Below are 10783 nucleotides of genomic sequence, written 5' to 3' on the forward strand. Positions count from 1 at the left end.
TGTATGTGCGGCATGCTATTCCAAAAGTTTTCCTTTCATTAAAGGGAAGGGAACAATAGGGAGACGTCTATCCCCACTGATAAGATTTGCCACATCCCTTAGAAGGTAGAAGAGCCTACAAGTTAAGTTTGAACTTCAAATAACTAATAGATTATTTTTTTCTTTAGGATTTAAAAAAAGCTGTTCCCCTTTGATTATATGAGATTATAAATTAAAGAAATCCGGCACGTGTGAGTTTATGAGCACTCACACAGCCACACACCTATACCCATCCCATGCGGAAGAATGCCGACACGCGGTTTGCAGATCTTGTTGGCCTCCTTGAGGCTAAACGAGGCGATGTCACACAAACTTCTCTCAGGCTCAGGAGACTCAGAAATTCTGATATTCCCTCAGGAAAACAAAACTGGAGATCACTAAAGGTCTTTTAAATTGAATTTTATAATTTGTATAAAACTCCTACAGTGGGGTTCTCACAGAAAGTTCCAAATTCATTTTTCCTCTTTTTTTTTCCATTGAAAATATATCTCTGAAAAAAAGCAAGAACCATTTCTGTTTATTCCTAAGATATATATTCATACCTCACTTTCCCTAATGACATGTGGGACTAGAGGTAAATTATTTTCAGTGTCAACTTGGCACCATGGGTTGAACTTGTTTGTAAACATTAAGCCTCTGACGCTCACTGGCAATGGTGTCACTGTTGAGCATTTACTGAGAGTGATAGGGCTGGAGGCTACGCTGCACTGCTTCCTCCCAATCTAACCCTGGGCCAGATTCCTACTGAGGAGGACAGTCTGATCACTGGACTTACTTGATCTTTGTCTTAGAATACAAATAATTTGGATGACTCAAATATAAATTTTAAGGTTTCTTTTCTCCAGTTCTAGGACCCGGGGTTTTAGAAACAGTTTGTCCATCTTTTACAGATGCAAATAAATATTTTGCATAACAAAGGAGCTCCACAGGGCTCTCCAATACTAGAAAACATTCAGATAGGAAAATACTTGCCTCACCCAAATTTGCCAAAATATTAAGAGGGGATTTTATAGGATAAAAATTACACGCATCTGCTCCACATGTCAAATATAAAAATAAAAATATTATTACCATGCAATATTAGATACTTATGATTAATGATGTATCTATTTTCTCATTCACTAATTATTTTTTTGGAAGTAATTTTCTCAACTGATACAATTCAAGTGACCAGCAGTGGTTTCTTATAAAATGTTCTCAAGGATCCAAATGAATCAATGAATCTTTATAATTAAATGTATCATTTGCTTTCTCCCTAAAAAAAGAGAAATTGATTTTAAAACAGATGATACATCCTGATATATCCTTTAGCCCAAACCAATGCCGACCAAGTATATCAGCTGTATCCTTTCTACAAATGTTTTTATGGGTTTAAAAATTGTGAGCAAATCAGGTTAATTCAAATTTGAAAGTGATCAAGACCAGTGACATTTCTCTGGAAAATACCAGGTTTTCCCAAGATCTCTGGAGTCAAAGGTCTCATTTCAATTCTTGGTGAATTAATAATGTGATATTTGGCAAGGCACGTGTCCTTTCTGTGCTCGGTCTCATCATCTCTCAAAGGGGGATAAAAATACCTATTCAGTAGATGAGTTGTGAGAATTCATGTAAATGAAATGATTTTCAGAAAAAAGCAGAGTCCAGTGCCTTGTTCACATTGGGACCTCATACGTGGTAACTAATCTCATCATGGTACAATTACATTTTCTGGGTGTTTTTTCTTCACTTCTAAAAATACATATTCTTCTGAACTAATATGTCTGCTACACAGCAAGATGACTTTTAAGGCTATTTGGTTTGTACATGTCTCAAGTGGACCCTTTATACTTACTGTAACCTCTCCCCTCTTTCTTTTTTTTTTTTTAATATTTATTTATTTAAGAGAGTGAGCAGGAGTAAGCACAAGCCATGGGAGAAGCAAAGGGAGGAGCAGGGGGAGAGGGAGAAGCAGACGCCCTGCTGAATAGGGAGCCCAACATAGGGCTTGATCCATCCCAGGACCCTGGGATCATGACATGAGCCAAAGGCAGATGCTTAACTGACAGAGCTACCCAGATGCCCGTCTCCCTCTTTTTTTAATGCTCAGGTGCATATGATACAAAGAAGCTGTTACAGGCACACACAAAAAGGAAAATAATCTCTCTTCTTCCTGTTCTGTAAATATTTAGACTGCATGAAACACATTTTTTATGAAAAATTTATTTTATAATATATAATATATATTATAATATATATATATTATGTAATATATATTATATATATATATATATTTTATAGATACAAAGCTTCTACCCCAAGGTATATGCCAAAGCTTCTATCCCAACATATACGCCAATACAACTGAGTTTAAGTTCCTTCTTACAAAAGCACCGGCCAATGTTTAACTGGCTTAATAGTGACAGATCATTCTTACAACTTCACCAGTTCTGGGCCAATTTTTTAAAAAAATTAATGTGGTGGGATAATAATTTGAGAAGCTTTTTTCAGCTAATTGATGTGAGCTATCTTGCTCAACGAAGAGGCATCAGAAGGAGAGGAGAGATAGAAGATAGAAACTTCTTAGCTTTTTGATTCAACCTACCACCAATGTTAGAGAGAGACTAATTTAGAAAGTGACCAGTTATCAGCCAGAACTCATTTTTCCTCCTTTCACCCAGCTCCAGACCAGATAAAACTCCTACAAATTCAGGAAGAGGATTGAGAGTATTTCATCATTGGTGGTTCTCTATCTTACTTCCCACCTTCACCCCACAGTGTATCTAGGAGGGCTTTAGAGTAGCAGTAGAACTTCTCAGAACAATTTGAGGATGATTCAAGAACTGAGAAGACCTGTCAACCACCAGTCCTCTGGATTCTGGTGATTGTCAGCCTTGCTGAAGTCCTCCCCTCAAATGGTATGAAAACGAGGCTCAAGAAACCTGTGAGGGGTGTTAGAAACACAAATTGTAGCTTCTCAGCACCACAGAGGGGTGTGCGAGAGCAGCCAAGTCTTCTCCACTTCCAAGAGAAAAGTTCCAGGGGTTGAATGAGAGAGGAAATGATTAATATAAGCCTGGAGTTGGTTCCCTCAACTGGGATTAGGAGTTCTGTAGCATCAGATGAGTGCAAAATTGTCCCGGGCAGGGTCTGGTTGTGAATGCAGTGAGCACAGAAGATGGCCAGTGTGGACTGGACCATGAAAGCTCAATCACAAAATTGACTCTGTTTCTCTGGGAGTGATTAGAATCATGTGGGTTTTATTTTTGCATTTGTTTACAGCAAGCATAATGAGGCTTTTGTTCAAAGAAAATTTCTTTTCAGGTAAAATAAAGGTATATTTTTGTGCACATGCTGTTCCTGGAAGGTTTGTTGGTGTCAAGGGAGAGAAGCCAGATCTTTTGACCCAGAGCCACAAACAAGAAAAGAAAGTAAATCCCATATTTTCTGTCTCCAAATTATACCAATTTTCAAAACTTAGGCTCCCAATAATTTAACTCCTGTAATGTAACCTTCTACAGCCTTCATGTTGAAAGACTTCATCTATCAAACAAGACATGTGTGTCGGTGATAATTCATATTTCAAATCTTAAACCAAGGGATATATAACTTCTTGTCAGCTTGAGTCAATCAGATCCTTCCAGGTTCAGTGAATTTATTTGGGTTAACATCTTTAGTCTTATTATGGTAGAGGACAGGTTGTTTCTTCCCCCCAAATTACTGAACTCCTAAAATCCCAAGCACCGAGTAGTTAATATTAGTTCCCATTTTGAGCATGAAGGGATGGTGTAGCTACGGTGCATAGAGAATGTGCATCTCATCCAAGTTCAAGACTAGGAAATGTTATGCAGCCAAAGAGAGGACATGTGAAGAGGATAGATTACTGTCATTATGAGTAAATTAGAAGTTAAGAAAAGGACAATTCAAGGATGTGTTTAAAACTTTGTAGGGCTTAATGATATACTGTGTGGTGACTAACATTACGTAATAAAAATAAATAGATAAAAATAAAACTTTGTAGAGCTATCTTTCTTGCCCAAATATACATTAAATAAGATAAGTAGTAGGAAAACTACTGAGAAATGGTTGCTGGGAATATTCTTAATTATTGAACTCACTATTTCTTACATAGTATCTTGTGTGACAAAATTTCTCTTGGTAAAACTTGGCTTTCTTTGAGAGACTGATGTGTTTCTCTCTCTTTTTAAGACTTGAATTTTTTAAAGCAGTTGGGGTTCAAAACAAAATTGAGAGAAAGGTACAGAGATTCCCATATACCCTCTGCCCACACAGGCATGGTCTCCCCAGGTATCAGCATCATTTACCAGAGTGGTACACTCGTTACCATGGATGAACCCACAATGACACATCACAATCACCAAAGCCCATAGATTCTCACTTTTGATGTTGTATATTCTTTGGGTTTGGACAAATGTATAACGGCATGTATCTGTCATTAAGATGTTATATAGAATATTTTCACTGCTCTAAAAACATCCCCTGTGCTCTACTTGCTCGTCCTTCCCCTACAACCCACCCCTGGCAACCACTGAACTTCTTCCTGTCTTCATACTTTTGTCTTTCCCATAATATCATGTTCTGGAATCATATAGTATGTAGCCTTTCCAGATTAGCTTCTTTTGAGTTCTTATACATTTTGGATAATAGAGCTTTATCAAATATGTCTTTTGAAAATATTTTCTCCCAGTCTGTGGCTTGTCTTCCATCTCTTGGTATTATCTTTCACTGAGCAGGAGGTTTTGTTTTTTGGTTTCTTTTGTGTGTGTTTTTCTAAAGATGTATTTGTTTTTATTTTAGAAGTCTTAAGCAGACTCTGTGCTGAGTGAGGAGCCCAACCTGGAGTTCCATCTCACAACCCTGAGATCACACCTGAGCTGAAACCAAGAGTAAGATGCTTAACCAACTGTGCTATTATGGTGCCTCTTACTGAGCAGAGGTTTTTTTCATTTGTTTGTTTCTTTGCAAAGATTTTATTTATTTATTTGAGAGAGAGAGAGAAAGAGAGAGCATGAGAAGGGAGAAGGTCAGAGGGAGAAGCAGACTCCCCTTGGAGCTGGGAGCCCAATGTGGGACAGGATCTCGGGACTCTGGGACCACAACCTGAGCCAAAGGCAGTCGCCTAACCAACTGAGCCACCCAGGCATCCTGAGCAGTTTTTAATTTTAGTCAAGTCCAGATTCTCAATTATTTCTTTCATGGCTCATGTCTTTGGTGTTGTATCTAAAAAGTCATTGCCATACCCAAGGCCACCTAGGTTTATCTTCTAGGGGTGTTAAAGTTTTATATTTTCTATTTACATTTATGATTCATTTTTAGTTAACTTTTTTGTGAAGGATGTAAGTTCTGTGTCTAGATTCTTCTCTCTTTTTTTTTTTTTTTGCATGTAAATGTCCAGTTGTTTCAGCACCATGTGTTGAGACTATCTTTGCTCCATTGTATTGCCAAAGACCTCTTGTCTCTATTTATGTAGGCCTATTTCTGGGCTCTCTATTCTCTTCCATTGAGCTATTTGTTTATTCTTCTACCAATACCATACTGTCTTGATTACTATAGCTTTATAATAAGTCTTGAAGTTATTCAGTCATCCAAATTTGTCCTTCTTCTTCAATATTGTGTTGGCTGTTCTCAGATGTTTCTTTCTCCATAAAACTTCAGAATCAGGTTGTTAATTTATGTTCCTCTTTTCATGTGAGTAATTCAACTCAGTCAATCTTCTTACTTTGGTTGCCTGGAAAATCTGTGTAAGTTATATCTGCTCCATCACTAGAATTCTGTTCACCCTTATAGTTAGAAAATTTGATTTTCCCCTTTTATTCAATTTCATTTTTTTGAATCATATCACTTGGATAAAGTAAATATGTACATAGACCACATGGTCAATCCAAATTTACTAAGCCACATCATTCACCTGCTTCACAAAGATAGAGATCTAGTCAATAAACCCGGAAGCTAAGCATATAATTCCATTCTCTTCTTCAACCAATGCATTTCATTCTTAGTTATGGCCTATGAAAGGAGTCACTATTCTTCTTAAGACAGGAGGGAAGGCAGACTGCTAGTGATCAGACTTTCAAGTAGGACGTTGGCTCCCAGGCTCATGTTGACAAAATCCTCACTAACCCTGGTTTTCTCTTGGAAGTGCTTAAGCATTCTTATTGCCTTGAAGAGATTTCTCACATTCTGTTCTTTAAACCTGTCTTTTTCTTGATGTGTTCTTGAACCTGAGTTTGTCCTTCACTGATAACATGTGTATTTGAGCTAAAACCACCCAGCAAGACACACAGAACAGACAACTGCTTAAAAATGCCTGTTTGGTATGTTCTCTTTCATAAAGGACAGAGCAAATTCTGTATAAGTATCAAACATTAGTGAACTATTGATTTAAAAAATGATTCACTTATTTTCCCAACTATAATCTGAGTATCTCTCCTCAGTGTCAACTTTAATGTTTCTTCATTACCACTACTGAGATAAAATAGCTACCAATAATAGGTAACATTTTGAATACTTACTATATACCACATACTGTATTAAGTAATTTATATTTATTTCATTTAGTCTTCTTTCTCCTAGAAATTCTTGATGTCATCTTTATCTCCTTTTCAGATGAAGAAACTGATGAACAAGAATATTAGAATTTTCCCTGTATCATAACCTATAATAGTTGGAAATTGAATCTAGGTAGACTCTAAACTGTGTTCTTTACCTCTTTTAAAATGTTCTTTAATCCCAAACTATTCTTTTCTTTTTTTTTTCTTTTTTTTGTTTTAAAGGGGATCAAGGGCAGAGCAAGAGAGAGAGAGAATCTTAAGCAAGCTCCATGCCTGGCACAGAGCCCACCACAAAGCTCCATCTCACAACCCTAAGATCATGAGCTGAGCTGAAATCAAGAGTCAGACACTTAGTCAACTGAGCCACCCAGGTGCCCTTAATCCCAAACTATTCTTAACTACTTGAATATACTTAAGAGTAGTCTCCAAAGAATCAGGACTATGACCTCAAATTACTTGTACTGAAGTTTATATGTATGACCAACATTCATTAGAATTTTGCATGTCATTTCTTTTTCTCTGAAAACCCTTCTCTGAAAAGCTCATATTCATCCTTCAAGACTCCAAATGCCTTCCTCAATGAAGTCTAACTCTCCCCTCTAGACATTGTTATCCTGTCTTCTGTGCTTTTCTTGGTAACTGTTCATAGCTTGTGATAGAACTTACTGCCATAATTACAAATTTCAAGGCTTCCTTTAAGGCAGCTAGAATATTCTATTTCTTTGGTACCTGGTAGGAGCTAAATATATTTTTCTGAGATAAACACATTGAAATTCCTCAAGCCAAAAAAAAGCATCATTCTGGAAAGAAGTTCAGACAGAGAAATAGATAGTGAATATACCTTTTGGAGAAAAAGGAAGAATAAATTCATACAATTTACGTGCAACTAAAACAAGAGCAAACTAAAAGAGATGGACGGATCTATTGGAGCCTTATCTATCTCCTCACTTACAGCAATATACTTCTGAAGAAAACATCCTACAAAAGAACAGAATTCTCTGTCTTTCCACACTGCACGAGAACTGAGTATCTGCACAGAACACTGCTTATCTTCTAGGTGAGGCCCCTGGCTTGGAGGACTTCTTAGATCACATCAAACGCCAACACTGACATCTGCTGGAAATACACACTGGACACATTTTCTGCTCTTGGTTATAAAAAGGGGGGGAAAAGTGCAAGATGATAAGAAACTACCTGAAAACTACCTCGGAACCCAAACCAAGAACTAATATATCAAGAAAAATGTGAGCTGAGCATCTTGAACATTTCTTTCATTAAGAATATAATCTTGGCAACAACTTTTTGGTGATAAACATGGCCATAGACTTACAATTCTGAATTACTAATTCTTTTACAGGTAACCATTAGCATGGCCCCCAAAATATATTTGACATTTTTTTTAAAAGCAAAATAAGATTCAATTGATTTCCACCTCACATCTTATAAATAGCACAGTTTGTGCTCTCTGGATCATAGGAAGCACTAACTCATTTTGAGGCTTTCCTTTTCACGAGTATGAAGAACAGAGCCTTGACAGGGTTTGTGTTACTCTACCTATTCTCCTAGGTTTTCTCTTTGCTGTCTCCCTTGTGATACTATTTAGGTATTTGAGAAACAGTCAAACTGAAGAATATTCTTTCCCCCACTTGTTTATTTATAAATTTTAATTATAATCAGATGTAACATATTTCTTTCTAAACTTATTTTTCCTATCTATTGAAACATTTTGGTAAGAGAAAAAGTTCTGTGACTCAAGGAAATTATTTTATTTTTTAAATCTGCTTATTTAAAATTGTTGCTATGGAAATTAGCTCCCAGCTTCCTATCATGTGTTAAAGATGTTTCTTATTTTCTTCTAAACTTACTCCATAGGTTTTCTTTTTGAGAAACTAAGGTATTTATTTCGTCCCTTTTTGCTTCTCAGTTTTTATCTCTTTATTGTAAAAATGCAACAAGTAAGCAGAAAAGGTATAGGGATGTTGGGCTCCCCGCCGAGGGGAGGAGGCGCCCGGGCCAGCCGGAGGCCTCTCCTTGGGGCTGAGCGGGATGGCGAGTGTCCACGAACCCGGAACACACCCACAGAAGACACCGGGCTCGGGAGGTTTGTCGAAGCAGGATCTCGCTTTATTGAGCAGGCAGCGGCTTATATGGGGTGAGGGAAGGAAGTGGAGGTCAGCAAAGTGGGGGCCAATGGGATGTGCCCTGTCGGCGGGAGTTGGGAGAGACACGCCCTGCAGGGGGTGGAGACTCGCGGGAAACGAAACTGATGGGAAACCGAAACCGCCACTTTGGCGCCTTTGTGGTCGGCCATGTGGGTTCCCGATCCGGAAGAGAAGGCCACCCGGCGCCATCTTAGCCTCTTGGGGCCCAACATAGGGACACCTCAGAGATATTGAGGCTTGATTCCAGACCACTGAACTAAAGCAGCTATAATGAAGTGAGTCAAACGAATTTTTTGCTCTTCCAATGCATATAAAAGTTATGCTTACACTATAATGTAGGTCGTGAAGTAGGCAATAGCATTTTGTCTTAAAAAAAAAGCAATGTATACACCTTAATTTAAAAATACCTTCTTACTAAAAAATACTAACCATCATCTGAGCTTTCAGTGAGTCATAATCCCTGACCATAGATCACTGTAAAAAATACAGTAACAGTGAAAAGTTTGAAACATTATGAGAATTACCAAAAGGTGACAAAGATACAAACTGAGCAAGTGCTTTTGAAAAAATGGCATCAGTAGATCTGTTCTATGCAAGGTTATCATAAACTTCCAATTTGTTAAAAAAAAAAAAAAAGGCAGAGTATCTGTGAAGCACAATAAAATGTGGAATGACTACTTCTAAAACTCTAATTTAGGGATGCCTGGGTGGCTCAGTTGGTTAAGCAGCTGCCTTCGGCTCAGGTCATGATCCCAGCGTCCTGGGATCAAGTCCCGCATCGGGCTCCTTGCTCCGCGGGGAGCCTGCTTCTCCCTCTGACTCTGCCTTCCACTCTGTCTGCCTGTGCTCGCTCTTGCTCGCTCTCTCTCTGACAAATAAAAAAAAAAAAATCTTCAAAAAAAACCACAAAACTCTAATTTATAGCTTACTGTATTTTAATAACATGAGCTCTCATGTGACCATCACTCAGATCAAGAAATAAAACATTGGCTACATGCTTACAAAAGCCCTGATTGCCCCTTCTAGATTGCAATCCAACCCTTGCTTTTCCTGACATTTTAACCTCTAAATATACATCTCTAAAGACCATAATGTTACTGGTGGGTGCCTGGGTGCCTCAGCCGGTTAAGCATCTGCCTTTGGCTCAGGTCATAATCCTGGGGTCCTGCTGGGCGGGGAGCCTGCTTCTCCCTCTCCCTCACAGGCTCCCCCTGGTTGTGCTCCCCTCTCTCTCTCTCTCTGTCAAATAAATAAATAAAATCTAAACAAACAAACAAACAAAAAATCCATAGTGTTACTGGGGTTTTAATTTTGTATCAGTGGGGTCATAGCACATGTTTTCTTTTACATTTGGCTTCTTTCAGTCAACATGCTGTAAGTTTTGTCCATGTTGCATGGTGGCTAGGACTTGTTTATCATCACTGATCAATGTTATTATTACATTTTATAATTATACCACTATGTGTTCACCCAGTCTATCACTGATGGATATTCAGGTCATTTCTGGTCTGCTGCTGTTCCCGGCTCTAATGCTTCCACAAGCATTCCTGTGCTTGTCTTCTGGTGCATTTACCAGCATTTGTGTTGCTTATAAGCCTAAGAGTGGATTTGCTGGGCCATAGGTTATATGGGGCTTCAACATCACAAAACTTTTCATGAAGTGGTTTTACTAATTCCAACCATATAGGAGTGTTTCGTGTCTTTGCTGACACTTGATATGGGCAGACTTTTCATTTCAGCAAATGGGGTGGATTTGTAGTAGTATCTCATTTTGCTTTTATCTTGCATTGGATATCCTCTTTTATAATGTATCCATGTAAGTCCCTTGCTCATTTTCTCTAGTGGATTGTCAGTCTTTTTCTTATTAATTTCTGGAATTTAAAAAAAAAAGTCCATGTATTTGACTTTCGTTGACTAGCCTCTTCAATTTCTTACTGTTATCTTTTGTTGGACAGAATTACTTTAATATAGTTAATTTTATAAAGTTGCATCACATAAATGACCTCAGACTGAATGCTTCTTAAATCTGATGTT

The sequence above is a fragment of the Mustela erminea genome, chromosome 1 (genome assembly GCF_009829155.1).
Source record: "Mustela erminea isolate mMusErm1 chromosome 1, mMusErm1.Pri, whole genome shotgun sequence".
Classification (NCBI taxonomy): Eukaryota; Metazoa; Chordata; class Mammalia; order Carnivora; family Mustelidae; genus Mustela; species Mustela erminea.